We start from the raw sequence: 22,532 nt of genomic DNA, 5'->3' as shown, positions 1-22,532 counted from the left end.
AGAGGGGACGTCCAAGGGTGAATGGGGAGAAAAGCTACTCCTTTATTTATCCTTGAAGCATTAATTGAGCTCCTTGTCTGTGCCAGGGACTATGCCAGGGGCTCAGGATCCAATAGAAAAGACAAAGTCCTGCTCTTGTGGTGCTCACAGTCTAACAGAGAACCGGGCGTTGGCCAGGCCATTATAGGGTGACAAGTGATCCAAAAGGGAAAAATAGGATTGAGGGAGAGCAAAGGACAGGGCCTGAGACCTAAAGGATTATCATTAGCTAAGAGGAAAAGAGGGAGAGGAGAAGAGGATTGTTCCAGGCAGAGGGACCAGCATGCGGGAAGACCCAAGGCCAGAGCAGCACTTTCGAGGAACTGAAAGAAGCTCGATGTGGCTGTGGAGCATTGAGAAAGGGGAAGAATGGGCCAGAAACGAGGGAGAGGTGAGCAAGGGCCGCGTTAGGCAGGGCGTCGGGACCCTGGTAAGGCAGGGCATCGGGACCCTGGTAAGGCAGGGCATCGGGACCCTGGTAAGGCAGGGCGTCGGGACCCTGGTAAGGCAGGGCATCGGGACCCTGGTAAGGGTTTCGGATTTCAGAATTTAAACCAGTGACAGCCATGATAAAATATAAATTTAAATAAGACCATTGGGCTGTTTGTGGCAATCACGTACTAGAGACCAGCAAGCTTACTGTGGCAGGTAAAAAATGGGGTGGCCTTGACTAGGATGATGGCTGTTGCTGGAGAGAAGAGGTCAGATTTTAGGGATATTTTAGAGGATTTGGGAGCTAAAGAAGAACAGAGGAGTCAAAGTCAACCTACCGTTTTTCATTTGTACAATGCACTGGATGGTTGAGTTTGTTTCCTGGGAAGTCAGCTGTGGATATACTGAGTGGGGCTGCTGTGGGGGGGTCTCGAATAAAGGTGTCAAGTCATTCAGGGTTGCCAGATCAAATACGGATGCCCAGTTACTTCTGAATTTTAGATAAATGACAAATAATGTTTTAGTATAAATCTGTCCTATTACATTGGGCATATTCATACTAAAAAAGCATCCACTGTTTATCTGAAATTAAATTTAACTGGGCATCCTGTGTTTTTATTCGCTAAATCTGACAACCCTACAGGCAATTGAACCCATGGATCTGAAGCTCAGGAGGGGTCTAGAAGAGAGGTGTCCTCCATAGTTTCCGGCCCAGAGCAGCACTTGAAACATTAGGAGTGCAGGGGGTTGCTTAGGGGCAATAAACAGAGGAGACAGGTCTAGGGCAGTCTCAGTAAGTCCAATATTTAGGGTTTGGGTAGAGGAGGACAAACAGGAAAGTGTAACGGAAGCCAAGGGTAGGAAGGAGAAAGAAGAAGTGACCCTCAGTGGAAAAATCAAACACGCGAGGGCTAAAACTGTTCACTGAATGTATGGAGAAGGTCATTAGTAGTTTGGGTGCAGTTTATTTATATTTTGTGAGGGAGGAAAAATCTATCACAGTGAGTTGAGGCGTAAATGGAAAGTGTTTGAGATGTTTTCCTAGGAAGAAGAGGGTAATCATTGGAGGAAGAGATAGAATCAAGGGAGGGCCCGATTTCACGTTAGAGACTTGAATGTGTTTAAATGATGGGGAGCTGAGAGTAAAGAGGGAGAAGCTGAAGATAAAGGAAAAGAGGGGATAGGCAAGGTCCCTGAGATGGCAGCAAGGGTTGGGATCCAGAAGCTAAGAGGGCAAATTAGATAGAAGAGTGTATGCCTTCCATTAAACCAGGAGGCAAAGTGTAGAGGACCTGTGCAGCCAGTAGATAAGAGAAGCTGCAGGATGGCTGAAGACTCACTGCCTCAAGGCTTCTGTCTTATCTTTTTTTTTTTTTTTTTTTTTTTTTGAGATGGAGTCTCCCTCTGTCACCCAGGCTGGAGTGCAGTGGCGCGATCTTGGCTCACTGCAACCTCCACCTCCTGGGTTCAAGTGATTCTCCTGCCTCAGCCTCCCCAAATAGCTGGGACTACAGCCGCCCGCCGCCACCCCAAGATAATTCGTTTTTGTATTTTTAGTAGAGACAAAGTTTCACCATATTGGCCAGGCTGGTCTTGAACTCTTGACCTCAGGCGATCCACCTGCCTCAGCCTCCCAAAGTGCTGGAATTACAGGCATGAGCCACCACGCCTGGCTGGCTTCTGTCTTATCTTTGAAAGGAGTAAGAGATAACATCTGCTGAGAATTCAGATGGAAGTAAATATGTGGAAAGTTTGAGGACAGGGATACGGTCTACCAAGGTGGTTTTTCCAGGACTAGAAAATGTATGGCAGGCAGCACTGAGGACCCAGCCAAGCCTGGTGGTCACAGTGTTGGAGGACCTGGCCAGCTTGCTACTGTGGCCTTCTCCTGCAGAATCACCTGTCATGCCAGTGCAGTTCAGAGGAAAAGGACAGCTGCTTCATCCACTGGTGGAATTTTGGCAGGTGGTGCAACAAGGGGGAATTTATGTTATAGGAGAGAATGAATAAAATTCTGAGCTGTGCATCTCAGGTGTGAGAAAAGAGAATGCAGGAAGAAGGCGGCTGCTGGATTGAAAGAAAACAGAGGGATCCATGGATGGGGTACCTGATGGGGTCAGAGGTCAAGAGTAGACAAAGTGATTGAGTGGAGAAGCTGAGAGTATAGAGAAGGCCATCAAGATTAGTGATTTCAGAGGTGAGGGAGTTCTGGGTGGTGACTAAGTCTAGGGAGTGGTGATGGGAGTGGGTGGCCAAGTCACAGTGGGACAGAAGGTTGTCAGAGATGGGGAAAGCCAGCAGCTCAGAGGCTAGGGTGTGGGCTGCCACTCTCACGGACATAAAGTCAACCCGATGATGACAGGGACTCCCTGTACACACCACACCTTACCTCTCCTGGCAACACCCCACTGTGTCTCAACCATGTGGGTTGCTATGGTGGTGGGTGTATGTGGGATGGTGGTAGTTAAAACTGGGAGGGCTCTGTGAGATGTTTCCATAATAGGAAGAGATTTTGTCACTTGTGTAAGCTTTGAACAAAATGGGTTCCTCAAAGTCCTCACATAGCTTGTTATCAAGATGAATCAGGATTGAGAAAATCTAAGATTCTTCCTCTACTCCCATGCTGATGGCAGCCCAGAATGGAACGCCTCCTCCCCTTCCCCCACTCCTGGAGCCTGCTCCTCTCTCATGTCCTCCCAGCCACTCTGTGTAGATAATTCAGTCTCACTCTCATGTCACCAACTCTGCCTCTTTCTATTTATTCCCACTGTACCTGTTCTGATTCATGTTATTGCCACCAGTCTCCTAACATTACATTGCTTCTTAACTGATTTATCTGCTCCACCCTTTCCCTCCAACTTTCCCCAGCTCCCCCTTCCAGGGGAGAGAGGCCAAAGAGAGGACACTCCTGGAAATAAACTCTCCAAAATACACCCTTCCCACAGCCGTCAGCAGAGCTTCTGCAAAATGCGGGTCAGTTTAGATGACTCCTGTCATGGAAACTTCTCAGAGGGTCTCTGTGTCTACAGAACAAAGACGACACTCCTTGCTTAGCACGATACCAAGACTCCTCCTCGCCTGACCACCTACATCTCCTCCCTCCATGTCCTATGCGCCAGTCCCTGTGGGCTTTTGTATGTTAGCTGTAATAAACCACGTACTTTCCTGACTCATGCTCTCCTCCTGTTTCTCTGGCTGGCAAGAGCCTGTGCATCCCATAGGGCTTAGCCGCAATCACACCTTCTCTTTGATGCCTTTTTTATCCTCATCATTCAAAATTAATCAGCCCTTTCTCTACAACAAAGCCAGCATGTTGTCAAATCTCTATTTAGCATATATTGTCAGCCTTGTATTGCAGTCAACTGTTTAGAAGTCGTTCATGTAACACTTATCTACAAATATGTTTAGTTGTGTGAGACGCTGAGGACACAAAGACAGAAGGCCAATCCCTGCCTTCAGAGTGTTCATGTTTTGGTGGCGGGGGAATGGGAGTTTCTGCTAGGCTGCCAGGCAATGGCACAGCTTAGTGGTATATGCTGTGATGCTTGAAGGACGTCTACCCAGACGAGGGTCAGGGAAGACTTCCTGTGGGAAGATGACATCTCAGCTGAGGCTGGAGGGAGGAGCTGCCTGGCTTTTCAGGTAATTCCACCATGTAGTAGAATTACCAGTTTATATGTCTCTCTCCCCAGCTACAATCTAAATTTCTGAAGTTCAGAGAAATGTTTTACTTATCGCTGAGTCCCCACACCTCATCCCAGAGCCTGGCACATCTTAAAGCACAGTGATGATTGTTAGGATGGGCCTCTAGACTCCTGGAAGGCAGGAGCTCTGTCTTCTCCATTCTTTTATTCTTCTCCCTTCCAGTGCCTTGTAGCGAAGCCTTGGCAGATTGGGTGTTTTCTGAAATGAGTTACAAGAGAGCTTCCCGGAAGTAGCAGGTGCTCTGGGGACACATGAGCAAACAGTTGGCCTGGGATGTGTCTCAGACTAGACAAGTGCACACAACTCATGTGACTGCTGTCTAGACCCCAGATGCCAGCAAGCTGATGCTCATCCCGGCTGGGCTCCCTGAGGCTGGCTGACCGAACAAGACCTCCCAGCTTTGGCCTGTTGTCCATCATTCTTTCCTACACGCTGCCAGGAAAGGGACAGGGAAGGGGCACTTCCAGCAAGCAGAGACAGAGCCAAGAACTCCAGGGACCAGGCTGGAGTGACTTACCGGGACAGCGTGGGGGCACGCTGAGATGCACCAGCAGAATGCCTCCTGCCCTGGCTAGAGATTGGACCCCAGCATGGTTTTGGAGGCTGTAGATTCAGCAGTTGTGGTGTCACGAGTCACTCATCTCAAATAAAGGACAGGGGGAACTCAGTGTGAGCCCCAAACAAGAAGCTGAGAGGCAGCTTCTGAGCCCTGGGGAGAAATTGTTTGCTCCTGGGCTGGGTAGTAAGGGGGGGTTCTCCAGTGGACCCTCCTTCCTCCACCTACTTGCCACCAATTTGTATTGGGGAGGGGTTGGTATGCAGAGGGTGAAGACAGTATCATAAAAGCAGGAAAGTGTCCTGAATTCCAGGGCTGAGGAAACTCCCCCTGGGGCTCTATAGTTCCTACCAGGAAGTGGGGAATTCCCAGCAGCTTGCAGTGGGTGGTGGGGAGGTGGAGAGGGAGAAGTTTCCAGAGGGTCAGGGCTTCCTTAGGAAGGGCCCTCCCATCCTGAGGCAAATCTCTGCTCATCCCCTGAAGGTAGAAGTGGGCTTTGGGATCCAAGGTGCCCTTTAGCTTGGGATGTAGGGCATGTAATTCTTACTCAAAGGACAGCCTCTCTCCTCAGGCCTCGGCAAGGAGCCAAGACAGACGCCCTCTCCTCCAGCAGCCGGCTCCTTGGGGCTCCTCCTCCTCCTCTCCTCCCAGCGCTCCTCCCTGGACTTCTTTATTCCCCACATTGTCTTCTCATCTCCCCACTGAAACTAGGAGAAGGCAGAGGGAGGGCCTAGATTGTTCTTCTCTGAAAGGGTCCCCCAGTTGGGTAAGAAGAGCTGGTCTGTGGTCACGGCCTGCAATCCAGTAAGCTCGGGCTCTGCCTGTGGCCAAGTTACTCAGCTACTCCAAGTCCAGGCTTGCTCCTCTGTAAAATGGGGATGCCCCTTTGCAAAGCTGTTGTGCTGAGCCATTGCATGTCAGACTCCTTGCGAATTCACTTTAGAGATTGTTGTTCATTAGTCGAACATCCCTTCAGCACATTTATTGTGTGCTCAGTGTGTGCTATGTGCTGTTCTGTGGGCTGTTCTGTGGGCTAAGAATGTAGAGTGAACAAAGCAGACAAAACCCCTGTCCTCCTGGAGCTCACACTTTAGTGGGGAAGATGAACAAGAAGGAAGCCAGCAAATACACAAACATGTAATACATAATAAATATAATTGCCTTCCATGCAAAAAATAAGGAAAGGTGACAAAGGGTGGAGAGTTCTATCTTAGGATGCTCAGCAAGAGCCTCTCTGAGGAGGTGACATTTGAACAGAGGCTTGAATGTGGTGAAGGGGAGGGCCAGGTGACAATATCCAGGAGGGCATTCCAGGAAGAGTGAGCAGCACCAGCCAGTGCTCTGAGGCAGGGAGCAGCTTGCTCAGGGACCAGCAAGGAGTCCGAGGGGTAGTAGTGGAGTGAGCAGGACACAGTTCCGGGGAGAAGAGGTCAGAGGACAAGGTAAGGCCAGGTCCCCTAGGGCCTTGTTTGTCACTTTAGGGAGTTTGCATTTTATTCTAAGTAATGTTTTTGAACGAGGGAGTGACATGATCTGATTTATGCTTTTAAAATATTACTCTGCATGGAGAATTTGCTGGCAAAGTGGGGCCAGCAGAGCAGTTAAGAGGCTGTGGTCATTATTCACCACAGCGCTCCCTGTCTTCCATCTCTCCTCAGCCAAACTCCTCTTTTCCTCCCCACTGTGCCTGGAGTCTGTCTGCACACTCTGGAAGCTGCAGTGGCCTACCCCAAGGGGCTTTGGCAGCCTCCAGCTCTCTGAGGCTTGCAATGTTCTTGGTCCACTCCTCCTGTCAGGAATCTCCACTCCCTGGTACCTCGGTGCTGCACCACACAACCTAAAGCACCCATCTGGAGCACAAAGCACAGCACTTGTATAAGGTCCACTCTCTGACCATCCCTTCTTTCCTCCTCTGAGGGTTCCTCTCCTCTACCTGAGGCAGAGGTGTTGCAGACCTCGGGTTCTCTTCCAGGCCCCTTCTCTTCCCACTCTGACTGAGGTTCTGCTGTCACCCCCACCATCCCGTTCCCTGCCACAAGTGCAGCTATGGTGCTTCCTGGTGAGTCAGATGCTCCCGGTTGCATCCCATCACCAGTGTCTACTAGATGTCCACACTGGGCATGCCTCAGGCACCTCCAAAGCGAAGGCAAAGCAGGCAGACTAAACCCCTCCCCTGAGGGAGGTCTCATTCTAGTGACGGAGATAGAGAAACACATGCACAACCTACAACATATCAGTCGGGGAGTGATAAATGCCAAGATGAAAATTAAAGCAAGGGAAGCACATTGAGAGTGATGGGGGTCAGGGTCCACTCTAGACAGAAACTTGGATTATTTGGATGCACAAGCCATGTGAGTGTCAGGGGACAGAGTGTTTCAGGCAGAGGAAAGAGCAAGTGCAATGGCCCCAGGTGGGAAATGAGCTTGTAAAGAAGGCGAATGTGGCTGGAGGGTAAGGGGGAACACGACTCACGCCACCATGACCTTGGCCCAGACTGTATAAACTGTTCCCATGTAAAGTCTCCCCACCTGCAGCTCACCCTCCTCCAATCTGTGGTCCCCACTCCAGTCACTCTGGACTTTCCAAGATGCAAATTTGCACACTGTGAACCTCTGCTATAAACCATTCACTGGCTTCTCCTGGCTCTTACGATAAAGACCAAACTGTGAGGGACCACTGGGCCACTCCCCGCCTCTTCTCACCACCCACCTCACACCTTCTACTCCAAATTTTATGACCAACTTTCAGTTCCTAGAATGCACTGACTCTTGACTGAGGTCTTCCTACTTTCTGGTTCCTCTGGTCCACACATTTTTGCCACCAGCTTCCAGCCCTTGTTCCCTTACCCACCTACCTCCTACTCACTCCCCAGGAAATCAGCAGGGGTGTGACCTCCACCAGCCACCTTCTGTGATCTCGAGGTGGGTGAGGTGTCCCTCCCAGGTGCTACATTGCAAGTGCCTGAGTATGTCTCTGTACCTTCTGCAAGCCTGACAGGCCCATGAGTGCTTGTCTAGCTCATTGGAGGTGGAAACTTCAGCTCATAGCACTGGACTTGTCCCATAGAAGGTGCTCATTAAATATTTTTTGGATAGATGGAAGGGTGATGTGGGATTGGAAATGGGAATGGTGCATCTGGAAAGGAAAAGGCATTCCAAGGAGGGGGATGATGGAGAAGGGCATGGCGAAGGCAGAAGTGTGGAGACGGCTGTGTGTGCTGTGTCACATGCAGGAGCAAAGGAGGCCAGCCTGGTGGAGCAGAAGGCATGAAGGAGCAGGGGGTGAGGAGGTCGAAGAGGAGGTTGGGGCCAAGTGAGGGCATTTGGACTTTATTCTGGAGGCAACAAGGAGCCTCTGAAGATTATAATCAAGACGTGACATGGTCACAGCTGTGTTTAAGGACATCAATCTGGTGTGACCTGCAGGTGAAACTGCAGGGCAGGGAGGAGTTAGGGGAGGGATTTGGAGGCCACCTCCACTTTTGGGGGTCAGCAGGCAGACTATTCTGAGCCCCTTCTTCAGCAGGAAGACCCTGGTCTAGCCACAAGCCTCGGTGACCCTGGACAGTGAGCCTCCCCTCCCGGGGTTCCTCCTCCCCTTGGCAGAGGCAGATTGCCCTTCCTGGTGACTCACCCCAGAGGGGTCAGCTCCAAGCAGAAAGTCATTGTTGACAGGAAGAGGGGTCAGACTTTCCCTTCTCCGGCCAGCTTCCTGGGTACCAAAATAGCAACGCGGCACAACAAAGAGTTGGGGCGGTGGAGGCCTCCCAAATGGGCTGGAGGACACACCGACCCCATCCCATGCTGCCCACCCGCCCGTGGGATCCACCATGCCACATGACAGCCAGCCTGACAGCACCAGTCGCTGGTGAGTCAGGTAGCCCTGGAAACCCTCTCACAGCCAGGCGAGATGTGAGGGACACAGAGAGGGGAGGTGCCATTTCAGCCCCCTATGCCAGGCACGTTGGGGTGAGAAGGACACACCAGTCAGAGCTGGTTCTGAGGCTCGCATCCGGAGGGAGATCCTGGAACCAGGGCTGAGGCTCGCATCCTGAGGGACATGCTGGAACCAGGGGGCATCCGAGTTGGGGACACAGTCTGGGAAGGTGTCTAAAGGAAGTGAGAATTGAAGGAGGGACAGAGCGCTACCCAGAAGGGCATAACTAGAGGCTGGGACCAGGTCAGGAAACATGTCCCTCAGGTGTAGAAGCTGCAAGTGAGAAACCAACGTGGTAGGAACCTCAGCAGGCTGGCTCCAGCTCCAGAAGCTGTTGGAGTTGAGGATTTGTTCTCTGTAGAGGAGCAACATCACCTGTGTAGTCTGGTTCCTAGGCTAGGCCATCCTCTAGAATTCTGTGTGAGCCAGAATGTTCAACTAATAAGAGAAGGCTGCACATTGTGGGTGGAGAGCGGGAAAGAGAGGGGACTTGCAGCATCTGCAGGGGCCAGAAACTACATGCACAGAGAAGCTTTCTCAATCGGAAAAGAGCTTAGGAAACATTGAACTGGAGAACGATGGAAGCAAACCTGTGTCCGGGAGTGGCTCCAGTGAAACCCACCTCTTTCTCTGTGTATGGAATTCCAAACACCCCTTGTACAGGAGGAAGCAGCTACAGATTGTCCTACTCACCAGCTGGGTGGCACCACCGGCTTTAAGTAATGGGTAAACTGGCTCAAGCAAGCCTGGGACTCAGAGACAGATGTGCGAAGCAGAGATGTTGCCATGCCTAGGCTGAGGGCTTTCAGCCAATCGGTGAGGGGAATGGAGGAGAAAGGAGAGAGGGGTGTTGGGTTGAGGGTCGGGATGTTAAGAAAAGGATTGTATCCTGGGAGATGGGCTAAGGATCAAGAGGATGAGGAGAAACACCCCCTCCCACAGCCTCTGCAGCATCCAGAGTTGCAAGATCCAAAGAGATGTTCCTTTCTGTCCTCTCTTTGCTGTCCCCGTCCCCTCCTGGCCCTCCCAGCATTGCAGACCCTTGCCTCTGGTTTGCAGCTGGGCTAAGGGCAAAAGCAGAAGCAAGAGCCTGAGCTGCTTTTTCCTGCCTGGATTTCTGTTCTTGCAGTTGCCACAGAGCTGGCTCCTTCTCATCATGCTAGTCTTGGCTTAAACGTTACATCCTCCAAGAGGCCTTTGCTGGCCACCGCAGTGATGTATTCCACCCTGACATCACTATCACAGTCCCTGCTTTAGTTTTAAGACAGCACTTACCACGAACTGGTATTTTCTCTCGTTTCCTTGTTTATTTTTGTCTCTGCCATCTAGAATGGAAGCTCCCCGAGAGCAGGAACCTTGTCTGTGTTGTTCATGGCTATATCCCCAGCACTCAGAACAGGGCCTGGCACAGAGTAGGTGCTCAAATATTTAGTTGATTCATGATGAATAATAATTGCTAACATTGGTTGAGTGTTACTACATGACAAGTACTTATTTCACATATTAACTCATGGGCCAGTGAGCTATAGGCCTCAGGGCAAATCCAGCTCCCTGCTTGTTTTTATAAATACATTTTAATGGAACACATGCCCATCATGTACGTATTGTCCATGGCCGCTTTCATGATACAATGGCAGAGTGGAGTAGTTGTGACAGAGCCTGAGGCCTCCTAGAAGTGCTAGAAGCTTTTCCTTACCCCTCCAACACTCTGCCACTCACACTTACCACACCGAGCCAGTCTCCCCTCTCCACTTTGCTTTTGCTGCTGCCCTCTGCCTGGGACCCCCTTCCCTGCCCCACCCTTCTCTCTTTTCCTTGGCTCACCTGTCATCGGCCTGAAAACTGCACCTGATCCTGGACCTTCTCTTGGAGGCTCCCAGAGCAACCTGGGCTTCTTTCTCCGCAGCACTAACTATGGGATGCCATCACTGGCTGCTTACCAGGCTCACTCACCCCTTCCAGCTCTGCTGGACTGTGAGCTCATTGACAGTAGACTATCTTCTACTTTGGAAATCCCAGCACTTAACCTTGAGCCAGGCACATAGTAAATATTAAGTAAAGATTTATCAGCCGGGCACAGTGGCTCACACCTGTAATCCCAACATTTTGGGAGGTCGAGTTGGGTGGATCACTTGAGGTCAGGAGTTCAAGACCAGCCTGGCCAAAATGGTGAAACCCCATCTCTACTAAAAATACAAAAATTAGCCGAGCATGATGGTGGGCGCCTGTAGTCCCAGCTACCTGGGAGGCTGAGGTGGGAGAATCACTTGAACCTGGGAGGCGGAGGTTGCAGTGAGCCGAGATCGTGCCGCTGTGCTCCAGCCTGGGTGACAGAGCAAGAGATCAAGACTTTGTCTTAAAAAAAAAAAAGATTTATCCCGTGGATGGCTATCCGATTTTTGTCAGACATGGGATGAATAATGGCACATTTTTAAAATATTTACTATCTGGCCCTTTACAGAAAAGATCTGTAGACCCCTGTAGTAACTCAGTTAATCCTCACCAGTACAATTAAGGTCAGTGCTGTTACTATCTCCATTTTACAGATAAGGCAACTGAAGCACAGAGGCACAGAAGGCTTGTCCAAAGTTGCATAGCTAGTAAGTACAGAGGCTGGAGTTGAATCCAGGCAGTCTTGCTCCAGCCCATGTTACTAATCATTCCCTTTCTAAGAATGTTACCTGCTTCATTCCCTTTCTAAGAATGATCAGGAGGTGGTGGGTGGGGTGGGAGGGATAGGCTGGCCAACGTCATCATGGGAGCAGCACAGCAGGAAGGAGAGCTGGACTTCCAGCAGAGCCCTGATGACCCAGGGCTATTGTTTTTGAGGCTTGGCCTGATTCTGGGACCCAGAGCTCTCAAATTCTGTTTCCTAGAGCCGGAGTCCTACCCGTAAACATACATAAACACCCCCAACCTTCCCAATATGAAGATTGAGTGTAGAATATTCCCCACTTAGGACTTGAGGTCTCAACATTTTCCTTAAACCTTTGACCCCTGCTATGAGTTGTCTACATGAAAATTGTCTTAGTCTGTTTTCTGCTGCTATAACAGAATACTTGAGACTGGGTAATTTATAAAGAAAATAAATTTATTTCTCCAGTTCTGGAAGCAGGGAAGTCCAAGGGCATGGCCCCAGCATCTGCATGGCATCTGGTGAGGGTCTTCTTGCTGCGTTATAACAGAGTAGAAGAGCAAGCAAGCATGTGAGACACAGAGAGAGAAGCATCAGGGGCCAGACTCAATGGATAACAGCACACTTTCATGATAACATTAATCCATCCATGAGGACTTCCCATCATGGCCCAATCACTTTTTAGTAGGCCCCACCTCCCAACATGGTCATATTGGGGATTAAGTTTCTAACACATGAACTTTTGGGGGATGTGTTAAAACCATAGCAAGAACAAGGATCCAGTAGTCTCTGATTTAACACAAGTTAGGTTAATTTAAGGTTGAATACACTGTTATTTAAAAAGATGTCGGGTGAGGTGGCTCATGCCTGTAAACCCAGAGCTTTGGGAGTCCGAGGCAGGTGGATCACCTGAGGTCAGGAGTTCAAGACCAGCCTGGCCAACATTGTGAAACCCCATCTCTACTAAAGGTACAAAAATTAGCTGGGTGTGGTGGCTAATGCCTGTAGTCCCAGCAATTCAGGAGGCTGAGGCAGGAGAATTGCTTGAACCCAAGAGGCGGAGGTTGCAGTGAGCTGAGGTCGTGCCACTGCATGCGAAACTCCATCTCAAAAAAAAGAAATTTTTTTTTGTAGTTCCACAAAAGAATGATCTGGCTTCTACGGGCTTCACAGTTTAAACATGTTCAAGAACTTCCCATTCTTCTGATGTTGAAATTTGGATGCAGTCCAACTCAGAGGTTAAAACACACACACACACACACACACACACACACACACACACGACAAGAAGTAAATCCTCTAGAATCAGAAGAAAAATTGCAGCCTTGAAAATCACAGCTTTACTCATGAGGCCGCCTAGAAGTGCTAGAAGCTTCTTCTTACTTATAAGAAATGAAAAAAAAAAGGGGGGGGGCAGGTGTCGAGGAGGATAGGAGGATGGGACAAGCTGCTGGAAGGTGTAGTGAGCGCTGAACAGGTCAGCCCCATCCTGGTGCAGAGGCCTGGTCTGAGACGCTCCGCCATGGAGGCATGTCCTGGAAAGTGTATGCTGGTGAGGAGCAGTGGAAAGGCTTCCCTACTCCTAATCTTCTGGACTTTGGAGGCTGCTCTGAAGTTTACCAAGACTTCACATTTGCCATCACATTTGCTCATGACAAGGCTCTGAGGGAAGAGTTACTTCTGTCCCCATCAGAGAGGTTCTACAGTTTGCCAAAAGTCACACAATAAGGGGCATGACATGATGGTCCTCCTCTTGAATAGATTCCTTGCTTATGGAGCAATCTCCAGATGATTCACTGGGGAGCCTGAAAGAGGGACAGGGTCATTTGGGTGGGGACTGAGGTATTTCAATTCGCCTGTCTCACTCTCCACTGTGCTCCGGTACCAAGACCTAGATCCTCACTCAGTATTTGTGCAGGGTATTGAAACTCCATGTCCCTACTCTAGGCAGGTACAGGTGTGTAGGGCAGGCACAGATGGAAGCTGCAAATAAGCTGGCACAGGGAAAAGGGTTAGGAGAGGGATGTAAAGTGCCACTGAGATTCTGAAGAAGATGAGACCATGTGCGTCAGGGAAACAGAACTCTCGTTGTTGAAGAGAGCAGCCGAGAGGGCCTTGAGGGGGTTTATTTCCACAGGTGGGGATGGAGGCATAGTGACACCTCTGTGGCTTTGCCTCTGCCAGCCTTGCCAGACTTCTTCCCCTCCAACCCTCTGCCACTCACACTCACCACACCGAGCCAGACTCCCCTCCCCACTTTGCCTTTGCTGCTCCCTCTGCCTGGGATCCCCTTCCCTGCCCCTCCCTTCTGTCCTTGTCTTGGCTCACCTGTCATCATCCCTGAAAACTGAGCCTGACCCTGGACTTTCTCCTTAAGGCTCCCAGAGCAACCTGGGCTTCCTCCCCGATAGCACTAACTATGGGGTGCTGTCACTGCCTGCTTCCAGCCCCACCCCTACAGCCCATTGGACTGTGAGCTCACTGACAGTAGACTGTCTTCTACTTTGGAAATCCCAGCACATAACCTTAAGCCAGGCACACAGAAAACATTCAATAAAGATTTATCCAGGGCATGGCTATTCAATTTTTGTCAGGTGTAGGGGTGCATAATGGAAAACAAGACGGAAGCAGAAGGTTGGGACCAACACGAGGAAGGCCCTGGCATCAGTCAAGGGTGCTAGCATTTACTCTGTGGGTGTGTGGAGCCACTGTCAGCACTAGGTGAGGCCACAGCAGGGAGGACAATGCCCACTGGTAGGACTGCTATGCCACTTGAGGGCTAGAGCAGAGCAAGGTCAGACCAAGAGCGAGGAAGGCCTGACAGGTGCCCCAGCATCCTGTATGCATGCAGGTCTCTGCAGCCTTTGGAGAGCCTAGACAAGCACCCCGAGTTCTGCTAGTACCTGGGTTAAACTGACAGAGTGAGTTCTGACCTGCAGCTATGGCATCCTGCCAGAACCCATGACCTCACCCAAGTGCAGAGGGCCCATGACAAGCATGTGACACAGCAGCCAGCACTGGGACAGGCCACAGTGGGATGAAGGGGTGGAGCTTAGCTTAGAAATAGGGGAGGGAAAAGGTTACTTCCAGCAGAGAGAATGACCTGGATTCATAAAATCCATTCATTCACTCATTCATTCATCCATTCAACAAAGCTTTATTGAGCACCTAGTATATATGGGTTCCATGGGAGATAAAAGCTATCTCTACTCTCATAGTTCAGTAAGAAGAAGGGTAAGAAATGTACATAAACACAAGAGAGGCACAGAGACCAAGAACCATGGGGCCAGAGGAGAGAGGAAGCATTCCTGTTGAGAGTAAGGGGGAAAGCTTCCTGAGGAGGGGACATTTCAGACGGGCCCTAAAGATGAGTACAAGGAGATTCCAACAAGAAGACATGGGAGGGGCAAGCAGGGATGGCAGGAGACCATGAGTTCCTGGGGGTGGGAACCATGGCAATCTGGTTCCTAATTGTCCCTGGTCCCCATGTGGTGATCCGTGAGCATTTGTCTTGTTTGTTGAATGAGACAATGATTGTTTCCTGGTCCCTCCTTCTCTCTTCACCGGATCCACCACTGATTACCCAAATTTCTCCCTCTGCAGCACTTAGTCTCCTGAGCTCTGTTCCTTCTGCCAAACCCACATCTTGGACCTCAAAGGCAAAATATCCATTTCTCTGACCCCACAGACCCTCTCCTCATATCCTTGATCTCACCCCTGCCTATCCCCAGGACCCTGCTCCTTCAGTGGCCTTGTCTCTCCATCTGCTTAGCTTCTCCCTCTGTGGGCTCCTTCCTTTTCGCTAGTAAACCTGTATAAGTGTCCGGCACTCCCCCAAGCCCTCACTTCCTAATGAGATGCTGCATTTCCTAAGGACAAGTCCAGGCAGCACCAGATGTGCCTCTTCACGGACCCCATCAGACAGTGCCCTATGCTTGGAAAACATTCATTGAATGGATGGATCCAATCCTGTCATCTCCTAGCATCCTCAGTGGTGCTCAATGTAAAGTCAAATGTCACGTGTATGACCTACAGATGCCCAATGAATGGGATTGGTCTGGCCTGTCTCTCACTTCCTCTAGTCTTCCTCCCCAGCTCCAATCATTCCTGAGTAATTATACTACCCAGAACCCACTACACTGCCCTCGCCTCTCCTGAGCTTTGTGCATGCTGTTCCCTCTCTCTAGAATGAATGCTCCTTCCCTACTTCTGTACCACGTGCACTTTTGCTCTCAATGCAGCTCAAGGGTCTCCTCCTCCCATGAGACTGTGAGCTTCCTGGGAGTAAAACGTGGTCCTGGTTAATAACTTTAGCCCTAGTGCCTAGGTAGGTGCTCAATAGATGTTCATTAAATAAGCAAATTAAGGAATGTAGGGAGAAGTGCTAGTGATTCCAGAGGCATATGCTCAATTTTCCTCTTGAGTCCTGGCTCCCACCTGCAAAAAGGGGTGAAATTGCTTAGGGGCATGGAGTGTCCAAGAAGACATGAACCCATAGTCTGGTTTCCTCCAAACTCAGCTCTAGGAAGATTCTTCTTTTAAGCTGGCTTAAAGAATTAGGCGTGTGCTCAATGATTTTCTTTTAATTCAAGGCAGAACTGGAGTATGACTTCTATTGTCATGTTCTAAAAATATATCTTCTATGGTTCTCTGCTTTCTTTGCAGTAAAATAGCCTTGGCATGACCCTGTTTTTGCATAACTGAAGACACAATTTAATGAAATAGCACTTTATGAGCTTTAAGGGAAGCAAATATCTGACCTAATCAGGGGTGAAAGAAGGGGAGAGAGACTCTATGCCAGGCTGTTCCATCTCTGTTAGGAAAGGCCCAGGGCCAGGCAGTTCCCAGCTTTTCAAGGAATGTTGGCACTGGAGTCCAGGATCAATTATCCTCAATCAATCAGCAAATATTTATTAAGTGAGTACAGCATGGGGGGCTATAGCTGTGGAAAATAAGATGCATGTGAACCTGGTTTGCTTTCTATGGTGAGCTCCTTCTGGTCATATCGTTCCTATTACTTCTATGAATAATTGTAGCTAGTAGTCACTGGGCACCTACTCTGCAACATGGGCCTGGTTATATACTATGTTGACTTCTTGTAACACTCTGAGAGAGGTAGTATGACTTCCACTTAGTAGATGAGGAAATTGAGGATCATAAAACTTCCACATTGCCCCAGGTCACAAAGCTAGAAAGTAGCGGATCTGAGATCTGAATGTAGATCTGATTTCAACCCCAAAGTCCTTTACTAATGATAGCCAACATCACATGAGTCTTCTAAGATTACAGAGCATTTTCCAGTAAATTTCTAATTTGATTCTGTCACTACTCATGGGAGGCCAAAATTACGATAATTCCCATTTTACAGATAAGAGAACTGAGGCTTGGAGGATTCAAACAACTTGCCAAAGGTCCCTGTTGGTAAATGGTATATCCAAAAAAGATCTGAGCTGAAGCCAAATCCTGCATTCCTTCTGCTACACCTTGGCAAGGACCGGATCATCGAGTGTTGGCCCCTCAGCCGCTTCTAGCAAACAGCTGGACACTGACAGGCAGATTTCTCACCTAACAGCCCCAGAGAACACCCTGGTGCCAAGCCATGGACGGCCCTGCCTGGACTCTGCCCCAGACGCCTGCCCATGGAGGACAGAAGAGGAGGCTGCTCCAGGCCAAGTGACCAGCTGCTCTGGGAACTCGCAGCCCAGCACTGGGAGATGGCAGGGAGCAGGAGGGGCAGAGCGCTCTGCCTGGGCTCCAACAAACAGGCTTTCTAGTGAATGGACCAATTGGCGGTTGTGGGTTATGTGGCCAATTGTGGTTAGGGGAAGGGAGGAGCTCCTGGAGGAACACTGCATTCCTGCTCCTGTCAGTGACTCCGAGAGAGTTCTGGACTAAGAGGTGGGAGCACAAGCCCTGCCCACTCCTCTGGGCTCCAGAATTAAGCCCCCCACCCCACATCCTCCTGGCCCCTAGAGCAGGGGTTCTCCCCATGACAGGATTCAGAAAGGGCTTTCCTGAGTGGAACCAGCCTTGGTCATATGCCACCCCACTCCCCGTCCCCCACCCCCCACCACCGTTCCCTGACTGAGGAGGCATTAGCACAGTCACTCTGGAGTCCCCCTTTAATGACACCTGAGGTGGCACTGACTGAACAACAAATGCAGTCCCCTCCCTGCTTCACCAGCCACTCAACAATGACCACTCTACCCCTTCTCTAGCTATATTGTATATTCTATATATTCTAAGCAATGCTCTAGGCATTTTATGCATAATCACCTAACTGATCCTTATACCAACACTATGAGTAAGGCACCATTATTATTATTATTATTATTATTATTATTGAGACGGAGTCTCCCTCTGTCGCCCAGGCTGGAGTGCAGTGGCACGATCTCAGCTCACTGCAGGCTCCGCCTCCCGGGTTCACGCCATTCTCCTGCCTCAGCCTCCCGAGTAGCTGGGACTACAGGCGCCCACCACCATGGCCAGCTAATTTTTTGTATTTTTAGTAGAGACGGGGTTTCACTATGTTAGCCAGGATGGTCTCAATCTCCTAACCTCGTGATCCACCCGCCTCGGCCTCCCAAAGTGCTGGGATTTCAGGCATGAGCCACCGTGCCCAGCCGAGTAAGGCACCATTATTAACTTCATTTTACAGATGAAAAAACTGAGGCACAAAAAGTTTAGGTACCCTACCTAGGGTCATGGAGCTATCAGGAGGAAGAGCTGGGATTTTAGCCCAAGCAGTTCGGTTACACAGCTAATGCTCTTACTCACCACACTGCACTCGTGAGGGCTGTGAGACTCTTCCTTCCCCCAGGGAGAAGTGCCCAGCAGCAGCCAATGGAAAGGGGACTTGCCTTCTGGCTGGAGGCCCGGCCTGGGGCTTGCGGCAGCCACAGAAATGAGTGAGTATTGCTGGTTGTAGTTGGAGTCACCAATGCCTTTCCTTCCTTCACATGGGGCAACCTTAGGAAGGTGTCCTCTCCCTACTTACTCTCCTGCTCTGGGCCTCCCCCATCTCTGCCCATCCTGGCCTCCATACAGAGCATCCAAGCATCACCTTGGACCTCCCAGTTGGCACTGGGCAAACCAACATAGAGAACCAAGACAAGGAACAACCTTAAACCATGTAAGTGGAATAGAGGAGTCTGTCTCTCTGGCTGTATCTAGGACCTGATTTCTTCTAATTCCCAATCTCTTCTCTACTCCAGGTTTCTGATTTCCTTCAAGTGACTTCTGAAGCCAAGCCACTCTGGGCCTTTGGGGCACTGGAACATTTCTTCATTGTCCTACTCACTGCCCCTTGATGTGTGTGTCCCTGGCAGTCTGTGAGGAGGGAGGCCATGTAATTCAATGAAGTGTGGGCAAGCACAGGCCAGGCATGCAGCAGGCACCAAAAATGTCTATTGTACTAATAGATGACTACAGACAGTGTAGGTTCTCACTTCCTGTTTCTAGGTAATTCTCTGCCTGGTTTACTCTGAAGTCACACAGGGCCAGGATAGGAAGTGGGCTTGCTGTGATGCTTGTGCACCAGCTGACACATCATCCTTTTCGTGATTCTCTTTTTCCGATGAAGGTTGGAAACTTTCATTCTAGAAGGGTCCTCAGCTGAGGGATTGTGACTATAGGGGGTAGAGAGGGCACTTGGGAAGCCAGAATTCACTGTGGATAAATTGTTTGTCAATTTCTGGGTTAGATTTTTCAGTTCTGAGGAGTTCATGAGAGCAACCTAAGAATCAGTCCTGCTGAGGTTCAGGAGACAGTGCCGGGCCTGGCTGTGGCGGGAAGCTCCGGGAGAGGAAAGTGGACAGGCTGCTGATACAGTCTTGCATTGCAGCAGTGCTTGCCCTTCAGGGGTAACACAAGTCCTGAAGCCACCATGTATTTCTGTGGCTCTGGGACAAGGGGGACAGCTGACTTTCCCCCAGCCATAGGATGGGGTGGTCTCGACAAATATCAATAGTTCCAAAGTACCAAAGATTGGCTCTTGGTAGTTTGCCAAACACAAAGGCTTCACAGCAGCCCTAGGAAGCTGGCAGGTGGGAGCTGCTATTCCCATTTAATTGACGAGGGCATTCAGTCCAAAATCCTTCCCTGCTGGCTGCTTTACCACCCTTCATGCTGTCTCTCACCTTGAAAGTGGGAGAAGACATGACTGAAAGGGCAGGCTGTAGTGCAAATGACTATAGGTGCGTGGCTGGGAGATGGGATGCTCTGGCTCTGACGTCCTGCTCCCAAACCTGGTCAGCCAGGAGTCCTACATTCTGGCCCTTTCTGTAGCACTGGGACAAGAAAGCAGCATTTTCTCTGCAGCCCCAGCTTCCAAGGTAGCTGCTGTCCACCCCCAGTCTACTTTCTAAAGAACCACAGAGCCACTTAGGTGGAAGAAAGACAGAAAGGTGGGAAGGAAGGAGAAAAGGAAGGGAGAAAGGAAGAGAGAAGGAATAGAAAAAAGAAAGAAAAGGAAAGAGAAAGAAATGAAGAATGAAAGGGAGAACAAAAGAAAGAAAAGGAAAGTAGGAAAGAAAAAAGAAGAAAGGGAGGGGGAAGGGAGGAATGCATGAATAAGGGGAGAAAGAAAGAAAAAAGAAAAGAAAGAGAAAGGAAGAAAGCAAGCTCTGTATGATAGAAGGCCATTCCCTAGAAAAGATCTCAAGGGGAAGTTGGCTGTCAAATAGTTTCAAGGAAATGACATTTGGACAACCAGCAAATGAGGGTTTCCTCCCACTTCCTGCCATCCATCTCCATTTCCCTCTGTTCAATCTCTCTTCTCCCTCCAGTGGTTCATTCCTCTGGCAAATAGCATCTCTCCTATGCTCCCTTCTACTCTCCTCTGGGGTCAGCTGAGCACTGCTTTCTTGATGATGCTACATTAGGAAATCATCAAAACCCCAAATCTCAGTTGCTTCCAATTCCCCTATACCTGTCCCAGAACCTGGCCTGGGACATGACTTCACTGGTAGTCAGCAGGGAGGCTAGCAGCTAAGCTGTCCAGGGTAAGCATGCAGAGCTGAGTCCTCTTACTCCAGGACTCACTCTGGAGGTCCCCACCCTCAACTCATCATTCATGTGTGACTCTGGAGGAGGAGGCTTATGCTGTCTGGGCCTCCATTTTTTTATCCGAGGCAACATGGGGTGAAAAATCTATTTCTGTGGTACCATCACTCCTTGCCGATGGATGGGTACAAACAGCTTGCATGGATGTGAAGAGCTAAGACACCATGTGCAGACGGACACCATCCTGCTGGCTTGGCCCTAAGATGCAGGCAGAACCTGCCAGCCACAAGTCTCCCAGCCAGCCAGGCAGACGCAGTGGGGCTGGGGGGCTTGCGGAGGGTGGAGGGAAGAACATCAGCTCCAGGGCAGGAGCAAGTGGAGGAGACTCAGGTGAGTCACCTCAGGCTAGCCATCAGCTTTTCCAGCCTCAATTTCCCTGTGTCTGGTGACAAAAAGTGTCCACATCAAGCAGAGCCACAATCCCTCCTTTTAAGGTAACAGAGAAGAGACAGCTGCAAGTCCCACTGTGGAGTCATGGTTATCAAGGACCTTGCTCATCCCTCTGCAACTCTGTGAAGGCAGAGCCTCCCAGAGCCCCACAGTCTACATGTTCAAAGAGCTTTCATAACTGAACCCCTACTCTGTGTTGTGCATGGCCCTAGGGACTCCCATATGTCAGCCCATTTGACCTCATGACCACTCCTTGGGGAAAGTCTTAAAATTGCCACTGTACAAATGAGGAAAGAGAGGCCCAAAAGGCTAAGGGGTTACACAGCAAATGAATGGCAGAGCTGGGACTAAAATCTGGCCTTGGGACTCCCAAGTCCACTGCACCATTGTGGTGTCATTGCTTTAGAACCCATGTGAGTGAACAGATAATAATAACAATAGCACTTACTGTCTTCAGGCCCTGTGCTAAATACTTCACAGGCCTTATCTCATTCAATACTCACAACACCTTGGTCAGAGAGAGAAATTAACATCTCTATTTTATAGACATGGGAACTGAGAGAAGTTTGTCCAATGTCACACAGCAAATGACTTGGCAGAGCTACCAAGGTCAAATCACTTGTAAGTAGTGGAGTCAGGTTCAAACCAGGGTATGTAAAGAACTCCAGTGCAGGGAATGAGGACCTCAAGCCTTGCACCAACGTGGAGAATGATTATGCTCCTCCAGAAGCTGAGCAAAGTCCAAATGCCAGCCTCAGTGAACCTGGGCCAGGGCTGGGTTGGTGAAGGAAGGAGCAAGTAAAACTGGACCCCTTTCTCAACAAGTCTGTTGGTTTATCTTTCTCAGGTTACTTCCTCTAACCTTTTATCAGTCTTAGGAACTGTGGTGTCAACATGTTATCTGAAATGATTATTGTACAGTGACCATGTCATTATTGTATCCCCAGGGCCCAGCACGGTGCCTAGCATCTGGTAGCACATATTTGTCAAAAGAACAAAGTATTCTCTAATGGCGTCATTCAACTCAACCATCATTAACTGGGTACCTATTATGTGCTAGGTACCATTGATCCAGAGGTGACTGAGCATGGGTGCCACCTGGAAGAAGTCTCGGTCTAGGGTGGGGACAGAATGTAACCATCGGTACCACCTTAAACACTTCAAAAAGTACTGTGGAGAATGAATGGATGGCAAATGTCTTATCAGAGCCAGCATTGAGGAATGAGCCAAGTCCAGTGGGAACACAGGAAAAGGACCCTTTGCTCTGCCAGGAGAGTCACAGAAGGTGTTGCTGGTGGAGGATGAGATGCAATTTCAGCCTGAAATGATGAGAAGTTTGTCTTCAGCCATGTGGAGAAAGGAGCATTCCAGGCAGAGGGACCAGTCTGAGCAAAGGCATTCGGGTGTAAAATTATTGCCTAGGACTGGAGTGAAGGATATGTAGCGCTACTGACAAGAGACTCCTCTTCAAGAGCAGGCCACATATCCTTTATTTCCCAGGGGGTGGAAACGGGCAACCTCACAGAGGAATTGAATCATAATGAATTGAAGAAAGAAAAATCTCCTGAAGTTGGCATTATAATTAATAGGCTTAGGCTCATCCTACTAGTCCTCACTTAGACTCATTCTCATGTAGAAACAAAACGTGATTAATCACCTCAGTAAGTGCAATTTCCAAAAACATCCAGGGAAATCTAGGGTCCAGGTGCAGGACCTTTCCAATCTGAGTTGGATTTTGCCTCCAGGAGAGAGCATGGGTACCAGCCAGCATTTTCA

This window comes from Pan troglodytes, chromosome 1, assembly GCF_028858775.2.
Source record: "Pan troglodytes isolate AG18354 chromosome 1, NHGRI_mPanTro3-v2.0_pri, whole genome shotgun sequence".
NCBI classification, from domain to species: Eukaryota; Metazoa; Chordata; class Mammalia; order Primates; family Hominidae; genus Pan; species Pan troglodytes.
The sequence above is the reverse complement of the archived record's forward strand: the minus strand, read 5'-3'. Positions refer to the sequence as shown.